This window comes from Balaenoptera acutorostrata, chromosome 7 (genome assembly GCF_949987535.1).
Source record: "Balaenoptera acutorostrata chromosome 7, mBalAcu1.1, whole genome shotgun sequence".
NCBI lineage: Eukaryota > Metazoa > Chordata > Mammalia > Artiodactyla > Balaenopteridae > Balaenoptera > Balaenoptera acutorostrata.
In genome coordinates this window covers 72,907,870-72,922,928 of record NC_080070.1, presented here as the reverse complement: position 1 = coordinate 72,922,928, position 15,059 = coordinate 72,907,870, and the positions used below count along the sequence as shown (strand labels likewise).

At 38.1% G+C, this 15,059-nt stretch overlaps 1 non-coding gene across 1 annotated transcript; it reads left to right on the top strand.

The window, feature by feature from the left end:
• The first annotated feature begins 223 nt into the window (after window positions 1–223).
• LOC114236762 (U6atac minor spliceosomal RNA) lies at window positions 224–346 on the top strand. Its single transcript, XR_003622634.1, has one exon. It is a non-coding gene; the product is annotated as a U6atac minor spliceosomal RNA (small nuclear RNA).
• The last annotated feature ends 14,713 nt before the right edge of the window (window positions 347–15,059 follow it).

Sequence of the window (15,059 nt, the reverse complement as noted above, 5' to 3'; positions counted from 1 at the left end):
CAGGCAAGAAAAACATCAAAAACCAGTAGATTAAATAAAAAGTGGAAGAACTACAAAGACTCGACAAAATAGAACTTGCTCAGTAAGATGGTCATATGACAAAAGCTTTTCATCTGTTTACTTAATATATGAATACATCTTTTAAAGTAAAGTAGCAATAATCAAGGAAGCTCTGGATCCAGAAAAACAATTATGGGATTATATCATTCAAGAAGTTTTTCTAGTGTTGTATGAAAGGAGAAAAGCTTAGCAATCCTCTTGCCAGGGATGAAAGAGGTCCTTGGGCCTGCACAACACATGGTTAAGACATAGCCACCTACTTTGTGGCATCTAACCATGTTTTTTTGTTGTTGTTGTTTTTTCTACTTTGGGATGATGGAAAAGTTCTGAAGATGGATATTGGTGATGGTTGCACGATAATGTGAAGGCACTTAATGCCACTAAAGTGTATACTCAAAAAGGGTTAAAATGGTAAATTTTATGATATATATTTTACTATAATAGAAAAATAATTTCAATAATATACAAAAAGCTCTTATCAATCAGTAACAAAAGAGAACAATCTAAAAGAAAAATGGGCAAAGGGCACAAACAAATTCAGGATAGGGGAAGAAATTCTAGCATTTATGTGGAAAAAATGTTCAAAATTATTGCAAGTCAAGAAAACAAGTAAAAATGACTACAGACTATCATGTTTAACTTTCAAATTAGCAGAGATTTTAAAGATTGAGAATTTAAAAAAGAAAAGAAGTACTTTTGTCTACCCATCGACAAGATCAGGCTCTGGTTTTCGATCTCCCTCCATTGCCTTGGACCTAATGGGTATTCCTCTTTGTACTGACAGCGATCAAGAAAAAGCAAGCTCATAGTGCCATCTGGGGACTACTCCCTGATGCTGTAACTGACTCAGGAAATGACTTGTGTGGCCAATATTCAACTAATAACCAAACTAAACCAAATAATACACTTTGCACAAACACTTCAAAAACAAAAGAAGGAAAGACAGAAAACAGAACACTACCTTCAGGAACTGCCACACAGAAAGGCAAACAAGAAACAGCAACAACATGGGAAGAACAAAACTCCACATGGCATCCAGCCAGTGGGACCCCTTGGTCCTGTTGCCTCGATTCTCAGATAGTCAGAGAAAAATTAAAAAATAAAAATAAAAAACCTCCATCAGCTCTTAGTGCAGAACCGACACTTTGTAAATAGCACCAGGGAGAAAGTTCAATAAAAATAAATGTGTTACGAAAGCAAGATAGAGAAAAACATTCTACATGAACTTTATCACTGCACGACTTCCTAATGAGTGAAAGGTTGAGTTCAAGACACCAGGAACATTTCCAGATAAAGCATAATAGATTTCCAAAGTGGCATAATTTGTTATAAAACATGGCGCTACATCTCTATTATCTTTAGCAAACAATCCCAAAATATCTTGTACTTCGCTAAATCTGAAGGGATATCCCACAAGCAAAGTGAGGGATCAATTTAAGTGTTTGAATATTTATTCTCCATAGAGGGGAAGGTAAGTGGCTGGCAAAATACCCAGCACAAAACAAGACCTTAATAAATATTTGTGGAACTGAACTGAAACAAGTGGTAGAAGTTAGTAAAATTACCTGCATCTATTGATGAAATATATCAGGTTATTGTTCCAACTTTCCACCTGACTGAACCTACGAAAAATAACTGGGCTTATCGATAGAGGGAGGTTCTGTTCTTCTCCACTTGTTATCACAAGTACCAACCACCCCCGAGGCAAGGTGCTCAGAGGCTCAGTGAAGACTCATCTCCCCCAGAATCAACATCTTTGACCCGATTCCTTCTGATAAAAATATAGAAATTTTAAAGTATGGGGCAGAGAATGTATAAGATGTATAGGTGATCCAAACAAAATTCTAACAAGAGAGAGACTTGTTTGTTGATAGATAAGCTACCTCTAGGAGACCCACTCAAATCAACTGGGAGTCAGCCTCTTTCAATTTCCTCATCTGAAAAATGGGAGGACTCAATCAATAGGTTTCAAGCTTCTACAACTGCTACTCATACTGAAAAATACATTTCATATCAAGTGCAGTATGCATATTTATACATATATAGAAAAATGCTTTTCTATATAAAAACATCAGTTTTGCAAATTAACCCTTAAATCTTACAATGTGGGTGCACTCTGGTATGTTGTAGTGTATTTTATTCTATTTCATTGTTTACCTGCAACCACTAAATTGATTTCATGGGACACTAATAGTTCATGACATGCAGTTTGGAAAACACTGGACTAGATGATTCTTTCCAATTCATTAAGTGAAAAATCATGATATAATCCCTACAACATCTTTGCCTTCCCTTCTTCTTCACAGCAAATACTCATGATCCTTTCCACTCAAACGGCTTTAAAAGCGATTTTCCCAGGGTGCATGAATACTGCCAAACCCAACAGCAGAAGCAAGCCACAGGGATTCTGCAATAAAAAATTAAACATCTACCAAAGGAACCCCCTTCTACTCATAGCGGAGTACATTTGAATCTTTGTAAACCATCAGGCAACAGCTAAATCAGGCAAAAGTCAAAATGATACTCATGCAGTGGCAGCAAACCACATAAATCTTGATTTTAATTAAATAAAAGATATTTCAAAGTAGTTGCATTCTCCCTTCCAAGCTATAGAATTTGTTTCCTGAAATAAGGATATTCTGACTTTCTAGAATAGCATCTATTGTCACTTTTGTAGATTTTCTTAATTGGCTGCCTTCTGCTGCAACACCCCCACCTCATCCCACCTCCTTTCCACCATCTTTAGTAATGCCCCAGACTGGTGGTGTGTAGGAATCTCTTGTGAAAAATGAGCTTGCTTTGAGTAAAACAATTCTCGATCACAATTGGAGTTTTTTCAGTATATAGCTGGGGAAAGGCCTTGTTTACTTCTCATTATAGCTTAAAAATCACCTAAAACATCACCTCTGCAAAGGTATTACAGTCTTGACATGGAATCCTAACAGTATCATTTGTGCTTGTCAATGATTTCAAAATGCTTTATTCTAAATCTTCTCTTGGTTTCTAAGTCTACAGCGTAAAGAAGAAATAAGTTCTTCTTCATAATTTATAATAACAAATTATATTTATATTATAATTTATAATAAATTATAAAAATAAATATTTTAATCATTACAGTTTATAAAATAAAATGTAAAGCCTCCAAGTTTTAAGTTTAAAAACCATTTCAGTTCATAGATATCAGACAAATACTAATGTCAAAAACTTAGGTCCATTGTAGTCCTATAATCAAAGCATTCTCTGTATTTTCCAAACTTGGCAAGACATATTTTTATTTTTAAGTTTTGAACTACTAATTCTGGAGGGAAAACAAACACCATTAACTTCCTCTTCAGTCACTAGCTGCCTGTGCCATGTGTTTTTATCGCTTCCTGCCACAAGGAAATACATTTGGAACAAAGAAAGATATTCAAAGGAGAGTTCTCTAGGTTAATCTAAAATCATTCTTTCAGGAATTGAGAAAGAGTGTAAACATATTTCAGTAATGGCACAGGATGATAAAACTACTCAGAAAACCTTCACATTTCTTTATTACATGACTTCATCTAATGCTCAAAACAGGTCTGCAAAGATTATTTGATGAATAAACTGTTAAGTTAGGTAACTTTTCTTCACCCACACAGCTAATAAAAAGCAGAAGCAGAATTTAAATCCATTCTGTTTCATACCTAACCTCATGGTGAACACTATATCACACTGTTCTCCCTATGAGCCTTTTGATCAGATTGTAGGTTTTTACTTTATCCTATTTGTCCAAACCATCATAGTTTTTTGTGTATGTGTGGTGGGGAAAGTGATCAATAGAGGCTGTAGATGATGATAAGAACATGAGGACTGATTTACCATTTTACAGCTAAATTGTGTTCAACAGTGATTTATTGAGTCCTAGGTACCAGGTAGTACACTAAATACTGGGGATCCTAAACAAAGGTACAAATTATAGCTCATGCCCTAAGGAGTCTGTAAGAATTTTAGTAAAAGCTGTCCTAGTCTGCTCAAGCTGCTATAACAAAATACCATAGACTGAGTGTTTTAAACAACATAAATTCATTTCTCACAGTCCAAGATGAAGGTGCTGGCAGATTTGGTGTCTGATGAGGGCCCTCTTCCTGGTTTGCAGATGTGCCTTCTGGCTGTGTGTTCACATGGCCTTTCTTGGGTATAATATGCTCATGGAGAGAGAAATCTCCCTCTCCTTCTTCCTCTTCTTATAGGGGACTAATGCCATCATGAGGGTCTATCCTTTATGATGTAATGTAAATCTAATTATCTCCAAAGCCCACCCCCCTCTAAATCTCATCACACTGGGGACTAGGGCTTCAATATATAAATTTTCAACATATGAACTTCAATATATGAATGGGCTTCAACATATAAATTTCAGCCCATAACAGGAACCGAACAGGAAAACAAATAATCCCAACTACTTTGAAACATGTAATTCCAAAAACATTATCACTTAATTGCATTTAACAAATATTTATTGATAGTGAAAGGAAAGTAAATTTTTGACAGTGGATAAAAATCTATGAGATAGATAATATTCTCTACATTATACAAATGAAGAAACAGGCTCAGAGATGATAATTTGTCCAAGATCAAAAAGTGAGGAAGCGAGGGATTTACATGTGAATCTACCTAGCTTCAAAACCCAGCCGCTTTCCATTGGAGCAGGAGGGCTGTAACCAAGGACAACAGCCTCCCTCACTGGCTCTCCTAGGGTGTGCATAGCATGGCCTTCCCTGGCAAGAAAGAGAGTAGCCTCAGAAGCCAGGTACAAACACACATAGCACATACAATCCCTCTTTGTCAGAGGTGACTAAAGCCTGAATGCTGGTACAATAAAAGCAGGTCAGGGAAATGATTAAGAGCACATATCCTGGACCAGCCTGTCCCACCTGGAAAAAGAGAACATTCCACCCAGGATGATAGTAGATCCACCAATTTCAAGGCCAAACATACTACGACTATAATTCTCAAAAAATATTTCATAATGCTGAGTAACAGGAGAAAAAAAATGCATACATATTTGAAATATTACATCAACATAAAAAAAGTATTTTAATGTAGAAGCAAATCAATCTAGGATTTGCTAGGTGACAGAGATCCATTTATCGTTCTTCAGCTCTGAGAAAGTGTTATTCAGTGAATATCAAGGCGTAGCAAAATTTTAAGGGTATACATCTGTTCTGGCACTGTGCAAAGTAGGTACTTAATAAATGTGCTGTGGATAAATGGATGGAGGAATGGCTAGATGCAGAAAAGAATGAATTAGTATTCATATTACTTGATCATTTTTGGAATATATAATTAAATAATTTATTTTACTTAGGGATTTAAAATGATTTCTTCACCTTCCAATTAAATATCTATCCATATTTACTTCTAAGCCTAATTTGTATGATAGCCAAAGGGTCTAATTTTTCCTTTCCAGAAACAAAACAATCACATGCTACTATTTTACTTGGAATTTTTTAAATTTGAGGTTCAAATTACTATATTTAAAAGGAATTTGGGGAAAGACAAATTACTGAGAAGAAAAAAATGTGTGTGTATATATATACATATATATATAGTATGATAATATAAGAGATTTAAAAAACTAGGTAACTTTGCTTATTAGTCGTGCAAACTGGGAAGGATAAAAGAACAAGAGGAAAGCAAAGATCTTTATTTCAATGTACTACTTAACAGCCATTTCACTGATAATATAGAAAGTTTTACAGAACAATGACCCTACTCCATTTTACTTTCTGGTTATTATCTGTCTCTTGTTTCATAACCTTATTTTGTGAAAGTTTTACCTTGCAATATTAGGGGTCTTTTTTTTTTTTTTTAATAAATTTATTTATTTATTTATTTATGGCTGTGTTGGGTCTTCGTTTCTGCGCGAGGGCTTTCTCTAGTTGCGGCGAGCGGGGGCCACTCTTCATCGCGGTGCGCGGGCCTGTCATTATCGTGGCCTCTCTTGTTGCGGAGCACAGGCTCCAGACGCACAGGCTCAGTAGTTGTGGCTCACGGGCCCAGTTGCTCTGCAGCATGTGGGATCTTCCCAGACCAGGGCTCGAGCCCGTGTCCCCTGCATTGGCAGGCAGATTCTCAACCACTGCGCCACCAGGGAAGCCCTAGGGGTCTTTTTATAATCCAGCTTGTATAATTCTGGGGAAGGACAAGCCATACACGTATACGTGTGTGTGTCTATGTCTGTCTCTGTCTCTCTGTGTCTCTGTCTCTGTCTCTGTCTTTCTCACTCTCTAAATTATATATATTGTATATATATAATATATATAATTTAGAAATGGGACAATTCATATGCCTGTTAAACATTTATTTACATGTTAAACTCCTTTATGTATTTCATATTTATTCACAAAATATCTCATGCTCATATAGATGTGAGAAAATCACCTCTTTGGATTCACTTTAATTAACGGGGCTTTAGGTTTTTTGGCACTTGGTTTGCACCTTAGTGATGTGTGTGAAAGAGTGGCCAGGAGAACTCAGATATGACTAAGTGTCATAATGTCAGGTGGTCCTGGCTGATCTCCTCAACACACAGTGTTAGCAGAAATCCTTGGGTGGTCACAGTTGTGTACCTGTGCTCTGAGCCTCTCCGAGGACCACCGGGCCTCACCACACCCCACAAGGCGTTGCAAATCCCCAAGAATTTTGGCTCAGTAGGTTCAAGTAAGGCCTGGGAACTTGTGTTTTAATAACTCCAGGTGCTTCTTATCAGACGAGCCTAAAAAACACTGATATCATGTATAGGAAGGAGCACACTGAGGGAGAAGGCTGGAAATGTGGTTCGCCCTATACCCTGGACACTAGGAATAGCTCATGAGTACTGGCAAGTTTTGTAGACCATGGCAAGCCATGGAAGATTTGTGAGAAAGGAAATAACCAGATTTGTGCTTTGTAGGAGTCACTAGGCAACACTGTACAACTAGGCTAAATGGAGGAGAGACTAAAAACAGACTAGTTGGAAGACTACTATAATAGTTGTAAGCAAGAAGTAATAAGTGCTAAAAGTTGGCAACAAAAATGGAAGACAGAGTCAATCAAGATTGAAGCCGGGGGCTTCCCTGGTAGCGCAGTGGTTGAGAATCTGCCTGCCAATGCAGGGGACACGGGTTCGAGCCCTGGTCTGGGAAGATCCCACATGCCACGGAGCAACTGGGCCCGTGAGCCACAATTACTGAGCTTGCGCGTCTGGAGCCTGTGCTCCGCAAGAAGAGAGGCCGCGATAGTGAGAGGCCCGCGCACCGCGATGAAGAGTGGCCCCCGCTTGCCGCAACTAGAGAAAGCCCTCACACAGAAACGAAGACCCAACACAGCCATAAATTAATTAATTTAAAAAAAAAAATTAAAAAAAAAAAAAAAAGATTGAAGCCGATCTGATATGGAGGGGAGCAGAGTAAGAGTATCAAAAATGGCACCACAGTTTTCAGCACAGGTGGCTAAGAAGATATCTGTTACGGTCACAGAAAGAAAGAAGGTTAAAAGGATTTAGACCAGGTAAAGTATGAGCGAACGAATTAATAAATGAGGGGTCAAAAGAAAGATCATTTTCTGGGAGAGGAAATAGGGGTTTTATCCCAGTTCTACCATCTCCTTGCTAGTAGGTGCTAGACACGTCACTTCAGTGCTCTGAACTTCAGTACCCTCATTTATAAATCATGCTAGTAAAACCTATTTTGCAGGACTGCTGTGAAGATTAAATGATATTATATGTAACATTTGATCCATAGTAAGCGCTTAATAGACAATTTCATTTTTGCCTGCTTTTATTTTCCCTGACTTTTACTTTCAATGACGTAAAACCATTCGAGATACACAGTAGGCATTCAATATACACTTGTTGAATGAATGAATTACTACTGCTATTAGCAATTCTATTGGAGACTGAGAAAAGATCATGGGATTTGCCCCTTAGACAGTAATTCGTGCACTTTGAGACTGCATAAATGCCTAGGGGTTTTGAACACTTGGGGGAAGTCAAAGCCAGTCCAAGTGTTTTGGTGAGGACATTCTAAATCAAGTAGCATTGTAGAGTACAAATCTTTTTTTTTTTTCGGGTTTTATTGGTTTGTTTTTTTATTCTGCATGTTAAAGAAATAAAGGCTTCTAGCCAGAAAATAAAAATCTGCTTTATTAACATTAATAGTTTTAAAAATCTTATACTTTATTTAGAGTTTTTACAGTATATTATCTCATTCAATCTTCAGCCCCTTGAGTTAAGGAATTCAGTTACTACTATCCCATTTCTATTTTAAAGATGCACACACTGAGATTCAGAGAAGTTGAGTGACCTTTAGGGCATGAGTGTCAGAGTCATGAATTTAACTGAGGTCTTTTGACCACAAGTTTGCAGAGTTTCCCATCTACATTCATCAAGCCCACTCATGTTATCCCAAATGAGCTCTCTTCTGTGCTTCCTCCCACCCTAAGTGTTCCCTCCTACAATTTGGAAGTGAAGGGTAGAGCAGAATCTTGAGGGCTTTGGGAAGTTTTGAGAGTACTGCTCCTTCCTCGAAACCCAACCAGCACCAGAGAACACGCATCCTCCAGCTAGCCCAGTGCCGGTGGCAGACACTAACGCCAGTAGCTCACCTATTCCCTGTTAGCTTCCACAGAAACATCTGCCACTCTCTTGGGAAATATCAGGATGGGCTTCTTGGAAAGCTTTCCGGTAAAGAAGGTACAAGCCTTTTAACTTCTGATCTCAACCAATTGGTTAAACAGAAAAATTCATCTTCATATTGTATTACTGTAACCTTGTACCACTGCCCATGGTGTTGGGCTGCTTGAATTCACATCATGACTTTACCTCTAACTAGACGCACAACCTTGGACATGTTATTTATGTCTCTGAGTCCAGTTTCTCATCTTTAAAATGGGGGTTTTAGAAAATAGTACCTACTCCATAGGGTTTTCACTATGATTAAATGAGATACCACATATACCGCATGTGGCACACTTAGAACTTGAAATATAATGAACACACTCAATACACAGTCATTGCTATTCAGCAATGCATGATATCTCAGTCTTACAGAGGAAGCAGCCCAGGCCCAGAACGATCAAGGCACTTTGTACACAGTGACCAAACATCACTTTGTAACAGTGACCATGCTTTCATTACGGAGAAAAATACACCCAAAATAATCACTGAATTTTTCATTGACTGCAAGTGTCACATTCACTCCACTAATTTTGAATTATTCATTTGTAAATTAATGTACACTTAGAGTTCATAAATTGGAATAATGCAGGAGAAGACTAGATGCATAGTTGAGATTCAACAATCTTAAATAAGAAAATAAGGCAGTTTAGAAACACACATTAAAAAAGCCTTTTTTAAAACATACAAATACGTATTCTCACATATCCTTGTAACAATTAATACCTACATGAGATTAATTTGTCTCCTTTCAAAATAGAAGAATAGTTTTCATACCTAATTAGACAATATTTCCTTTTTTAGAAACTATACGTCATCTCCTAAAGCGTAAGAATTTTATATTTATTTACTTTCTCCTACTCTTTTGTACTTCCCTGATGTTTCTTTTAATAGTAGTTCTCAACACTGGTTGCATATTATAATCACTTTGGAGGTTTAATGAATACCCATGCCTAGGCCCCAGAGTAGTCCAATTAAGTAAGGATCACTGAGGTTGGGGGTCCTATTTCAGGTTTGCTTTTGTTTTTTAAGCTCTACAGATGATTTTAAGTCAGAGTCCAAACTGAGAATCACTAGCTTACTCAATGTCTTTCAAACAACCGAGTGATAGACATCTTTGCCTTGATTGCTATCTATAAATGAAGTTTGTTTTTTACTTCAAATCGTAAAACTGCTTACTCTGAAAGCCAGTCTTTCAATACAAGTTAATTTGATTTCCCTTGATTCTAATCAAACACTTCTGTGAGATTGCCAATTCCATCAATTTTCCTAATAAAGTTAGGTGAGATAAGTTATGTAAAAAGACCACATTATACCTAGCACTAAATTATAGTACTAGAAAAAAAATAGGACATACAGGATACAGATTAGAGCTCTGCAGTATTTTTTTTAAGAATGTAGGTATGATGTTAGTATCGTAAGAGTTGAAATTATAAATTAATGAGACAAATGTGACTTCATGAAAACTGGCACAAGAAATATAACAGTATAACATTAAAATATTTGACACAGGGGCTTCCCTGGTGGCACAGTGGTTGAGAATCTGCCTGCCAATGTAGGGGACACGGGTTCGAGCCCTGGTCTGGGAAGATCCCACATGCCGCGGAGCAACTAGGCCCGTGAGCCACAACTGCTGAGCTTGCACGTCTGGAGCCTGTGCTCCTCAACAAGAGAGGCCACGATGGTGAGAGGCCCGCGCACCGCGAAGAAGAGTGGCCCCCGCTTGCCCCAACTGGAGAAAGCCCTCGCACAGAAACGAAGACCCAACACAGCCAAAAATAAATTAATTAATTAATTTTAAAAATTTGACACAACCATAAAGTTATTCTGAAATTCTTTTTATTCAATACCTGAAACCTTCAAGTAAACCTGCTGGATTCAGACTGTGGAATAATGGGGGGAAAAAGAACAAGACCAGCATGGGAAACTTGATCTGGTTATACTGACAAGAAACAAAAAATAATATAACACATATTTCAAAGGCAATAATTTTATTTTTCTGGGTTATTTAATAGTGCTTTTTTTTTTGCATACTCTGTGAGAACAGTGGAAAGAAAGTTTCAGGCACTCTGAGAGGAGGGGGAGGAGAAAGACACACTCATACAGCCAAGACTCCCCACTCCTCATTTACATGTTACCTGTCCTTTCAGTATCTTAGCTTACAAGCTGTTTAAAATGACAAAAATATTGAGCTACTCTGCCAATCTTCTTACCCTACCATAACCTTTCTATAGAGTAGGCCTCTTCTATTGGGAAAAACATGGAGTAAGGTTGGAAAATGTAATCCAACAAAGGCCCTAAGGATTTGAAACTAAATCAGGTTCACAGATACATGCAACAGAAGTTAAGAAAATATTTTGATTTCTCTCCTTCAAGCAATTGAAGTTATTAAGGGGAATCTTACATATAATAGAAAAAAACTCAGCATTGAAAGATTGGTTCATTCGCCTATTTAAATATTCAGGGACTTTTTTTTTAATGAATCGTGTTAAATGACTGGCAGCCTTAAAGAGAGAGAAAAGTTTCAGTGAGGCTTGTTCCTTGGCCCTCTGCTCTTCTCTCTTTCTTCCCTGTTTTAATTGATAAGGTGATGCTCACTAATTTGAAGCTAGCCATGTTTTCAAATGCAACCTCTCTTCAGATGACTTTTAAACTCCTTTTGGTCCAACTTCTCTTCATCAACTTTACCCTCAAGCCAGCCTCATGATAACTAGTTTGTATTGTTAACAATACACACTCTAGATTTCAGGTACCTAGATCGGAGCCCTAGATGTTCCACTCTATTTACTGTGAGACCTTGATAGAGTAAGATACTTAACCTCTCAAATCTCAATTTCCCCATCTGTAAAATGGAAATAAGAATAATACTGACCTCAAGAGTTATGAAAAGAATTCCATGAGATAAAGAAAATGCAGTGGTTAAGACCCCAGCTTATGGAAAGAACTCAGCAAATGTTAGCTATCTTTTCTATCAATATCTCTCACTCCCACTAATTCTAGCCTCATTCTTGAACTTCAGAATTACCTATGTTACTTCCTACTGTGTTTTTCTGTCTTCTAATCAGTCACCATATCCTGAATATTCCTCTTTTGAAACCTTTTAAAAGAAAACTTACACCTCCATTTTTATTTCTCTCACTGACACCTGCTCCCGATATTTACAGGACCTACAGCAAGAGTACACAGAGGTCCAACTATCATGTTTCTAAAAGTTTAAAAAGTATAAATCAACCTATCAGCTGTTACATAAAATATGTTCTACCCTCCCACCTTGAAAAAATATACCTTAGAAATGACCTAGAAGAACAGTTTTAAATTTAGATTTCTCAGGCGCCTCTGGGTTCTGGGCCAGAAAGTGTGAGCAAAAGGAGAATTGGTACCTAGATTTTGGACCCTGGCCCCTGCCTCCAGCCATGACCCACCTCCTTTCCCCACCTCCACACCTCTGCGGATTCTCTTCCCACTACCCTTCCCTAATGCCTTTTGAAATCTTACCCATCCATCAAGGACATTTCAAACACTTCCTTCTCCAAATTTCCCTTGAGCCAAGTATGCTCTCATACTCCTCTGAGTAACCAAATTATTTTGTTTCTATATATCCTAATGGAACAAAGGGCATTTTGTCTTGCATTTTTATCAGTACCTGTGTATTTGTTTTCCTAGTTACAGGTGGCTTCTATTCCATCAGAGAATCTTAACAGCATATAAGAACCTCCTGAAGAGCCTAAAAAAAACCCTCTGGGCTCCACCCAGAACCAAGCACAATGTGGGGTGAAGAAGCAGGCATGGTTTTTTTTGTTTTTTGTTTTTTTTTTTATTTTTTTATTTTTGGCTGTGTTGGGTCTTCGTTTCTGTGCGAGGGCTCTCTCTAGTTGTGGCAAGCGGGGGCCACTCTTCATCGCGGTGCGCGGGCCTCTCACTGTCGCGGCCTCTCTTGTTGAGGAGCACAGGCTCCAGACGCGCAGGCTCAGCAGTTGTGGCTCACGGGCCTAGTTGCTCCGCGGCATGTGGGATCTTCCCAGACCAGGGCTCGAACCCGTGTCCCCTGCATTGGCAGGCAGATTCTCAACCACTGCGCCACCAGGGAAGCCCAGGTATGGTTATTTTTTAAAACTCTACTGCTGATGTTGAGTTGATAAGAACTATATAAGATTACATATTCTTTGCGAAGCAAGGTGTATGCCCAACACATTTTTCTGAATTGAATTTAAGCTGATACATGCTTTCCACACTGCAAAACACTTTCTGTTCCACAGGCTGCACATAACCTCTAGACTTACTGAAATAATTTGCGAGCACTGAAGCATGATGGTCGCTTATGCTCTAGAATTATGCAAAAGGAGACATATACAGAATTAATCTTACTGTCTGGATCAAGTTGTCTCTTTTACCTTTATCTCTGTATTTATTCTGTATGGTACATCTCATTGACAACATAATGAACTTCTTAAAGGCATGGTCAGCATGTTTCTCCTCATATCCAGCACAGTGTCTGGCGTATAGTGGGCATGAAATAAAAGCTTAGTGAATGGGTGAATGAATGAGCAAATGCATGAATAGAAATTACAAGCCAGCAGGACTTCAGAAACTATTTCAGTTGTTTGGTATACTGAATAATGACCCTCCAAAAGATATCTACATCCTTATCCCTGGAACCTGTGAATGTTACCTCAACTGGCAAAAAAGGAACCGCAGATATGATTAAAGATTTTAAGATGACGAGATTAATCATATGCATCCTTATAATAAGGAGGCAAAGGGAGATTTGATACACACAAAAGAGGAGACAGCAATGTGACCTCAGAGGCAGAGAATGGAGTGATGCAACCACCAACTAAGGGACGCTGGCAGCCACGAGAAGCTGGAAGAGGCAAGGAACAGATTCTTCCCTAGAGCCTCTGGAGGGAGGGCCACTCTGCTGACACCTTGATTTCAGCCCAGTGAACTGACTTTGGACTTCTGGCCTCCAGAACTGTAAGAGAATAAATTTCTCTTGTTGTAAGCCATCAGGTTTGTGGTAATTACAGCAGCCACAGGGAACTAACACAAGATGGAAAACTTATATCCAGAGAGGTAAAGTAACTTTTCCAAAGCCCCAAGTTAGGGCAGAACTGGGTTTTTAACAGAGATTTCCTGACTCCTTCAGATACTCTTTCCATTTTACTACGCTGCCTGCGACATATTTGCAAGCCCAAAGAGTCCCCTCTAACTCTTTGATTTAAATGTGAGTACCAAATATAACCTCATCTATGGCCACGGAATGGAAACTGTAAAGATGATAAATCCCTCATACCAATTTTATCAGCAGCGTATCTGATTTGACAAAAAATAAAATCATTTGACAAAAATGACAAGTTAGTGTTGCTAATATCAGGTCCAAAAAGACCCTCAGGGCAAATATTTCATTAAACTACATGTAATCTATATACAACAGTAAGTGTCGCTAGGATGTGAGGGTGGGGGTGGGAGGGGAACTCACAGGAAATGCTGGCATGGCAAATGGTATAAAAACACAGCAGAAAGGTGAAGCAAGGCAACAAAGTCATTCACTATTTGGGGCGGGACAGAGCAGGGAGCTGGCATATAATAAGAAAGAGGAAAGGCATAATTTTATTTGCTCAAAAGTGAGCAAACTTGCGACAGAGACAAAGCTGGAAACTGTGATAGAACCTGGAAATGATGGTCTTTGTCATCAGTGTGGAAAGACCTATATACATCAGAGTTTACAGAGACATTCACAAAAGGATAGTTCAAGTTCCAGTTGAGAAAAAATTACAAATTTATGTATAATAATTCTAAAAGAACACTAGATCCTTTACTATGTTTTTTACAATTATACCTTTCATGTACCAATATAGCAAAGTCATGACATATTTTCCAAATAAGGAAACTGGGACAAAGGGAGATTTAATGAATAACAGATAGGTGACAGGTAACACTTGTTTCCAGAGCTTATGTTTAAGTCCCTCGGCTTTTACTAATAACTTCAAATATGCATTTGTATAATTTCTCATTAATAGACAAGGTAACAAAGTATTCAAAGCAAGAGATATGGGTTTATTTAGACCTGATGAGTGTTAACTCTTTTTTTCATAGGAGTTGGGGGGTGGGGTAGAGAATGCTAAGGAATATAAGGGAAGCAGAAGCAAAAAGATCAAACCTCTTCGCCTCATATATTGGTTAAGAACATATAACCACAACAGGATGTAAACATTTCCTTAATGATCATACAGTTATAACAAGCAAAATAAACAATCCAACTTCACATGTCCCTATTTCCTAAGGACCTCAGGTTCACCTTGTAGTTTAAAAATTAGTC